At 34.9% G+C, this 1577-nt stretch overlaps 1 pseudogene; it reads right to left on the bottom strand.

The window, feature by feature from the left end:
* Window positions 1-452: 452 nt before the first annotated feature.
* Window positions 453-1044, bottom strand: LOC113689299 (ribonuclease S-4-like; annotated as a pseudogene).
* Between the last annotated feature and the right edge of the window lie 533 nt (window positions 1045-1577).

Raw genomic sequence — 1577 nt, 5'->3', positions numbered from 1 at the left:
AATGATGGCTTATCTTGGAGGAGAAGGTGCATGAAAATTTTTTGAAGAAGGCTATCAAGAGTCCGAAGACATATCATCTCTCACTCAAGTACAAAAAAAGGATCTCAAAGAAAGTAAGATAAAAGATCAAAAGACTTTCTCTATCATTTTACAAAGTGTTGATGCAACTCTTGAGAAAATAGCAAATGCTACAACTGTCAAACAAGCATGGGGTATTCTTCAAATATTCATGAGGGCATTGATAAAGTGAAGAAGGTATGTCTTCAAACTCTTAGAAGCGAATTTGAAGGTTTACAAATGAAAGAATCCGAATCAATTTATCACTCCAATTGATAATTGAATCAATGAAACCTACAAGTCATGAAACTTTAACCATTTAGTTCTATAGAAATGCAATGTTTCTCCTTTTAACCACAAAATGTAAAACTTAAATAAAAATCTAGTTATTCGACTCAGGCAAAGATAGAAATGAACTTGTCTAGATTGCTGCCTGGATGTATATTGCCCAAGCCAATATAGCTCAAAAGATTATGTTTTTGACTTAGCTTAATAGTCCCATTGAAGTATGTAGCTTGGGGATACATGTTTTTCAAGCATCTCCCTTGCTTTTTCCATTCATGTTCCCAAAATGATTGAAACTTCGGCTGTTAAAGGTTTTCCAAGTTGCAATTGGCATGGTGAGGGTTGGCCACTGTAAGTTTCTGCTATTCCAAGCCTGGAGAGTCTGCTTACAACAATGATCATTACATTAGTGCACATATATAAGCAGATATTTCATTTACAAGACAATTGAAAATATTACAGAAATTACCTGTAGTACAGTACATCGAGAACCTGGGCAACTTGGCAAAAATTTGCGTGAAGTTGCCTGGCCAAAGACCATGGATTTTGAAAGTAGTTGGTATGGGGTTTCTTTGACATTTGGTACGATCAAAATAACAAAAGCCGTTCAGCCATTGTTGCGCAAAAGTAAATACAACTGCAATTGATTCTTACGGGACAAAGTATGAGAATCAAAACGATAAGTTTAAACGCTTTGCCCATGATCCCAACGACAATATAGTGATTATACTTCTACTAGTGATAACTGAGCCTATTTATAGAATTGCCGATAAAGTTTTATGATTTTTTCCCCTTCTCTCCACCATCGAATATTAGTAAGAAGTAAGAACATTAATTATTGATATCTCTTTGCTGGAATGGTAAAATGGTTCATGACAAAAAGGTTCTTCAATTGATGTAAAGTTCGAATTTGGCAAAACTTCATTTATGGTATTGCTGGATTTATTCCACATCAAAATTATTGATATCTCTTTGCTAGAATGGTTGATGAATCATGACAAAAGGTTCTTCAATGGATGTAAATTTCAAATTTGGTAAAACTTCATTGATCATATTGTTCGATTTATCCCACATCTAATGAGAAAGGGGCAAGATACTTGATTATAAGTATCTTGATTAATCCCACAGCTAGTTTTTGTGGTGGAAAAATCCCGTAGTACCCAACGTTAATTGAAAGACTCAAATGAAAAGTTGATGTTGGGCCAACCCATTGGCCGATGTGTGAGGAGGGAGAT

This window comes from Coffea arabica, chromosome 5c, assembly GCF_036785885.1.
Source record: "Coffea arabica cultivar ET-39 chromosome 5c, Coffea Arabica ET-39 HiFi, whole genome shotgun sequence".
Taxonomy (NCBI): Eukaryota; Viridiplantae; Streptophyta; class Magnoliopsida; order Gentianales; family Rubiaceae; genus Coffea; species Coffea arabica.
The sequence above is the reverse complement of the archived record's forward strand: the minus strand, read 5'-3'. Positions and strand labels throughout refer to the sequence as shown.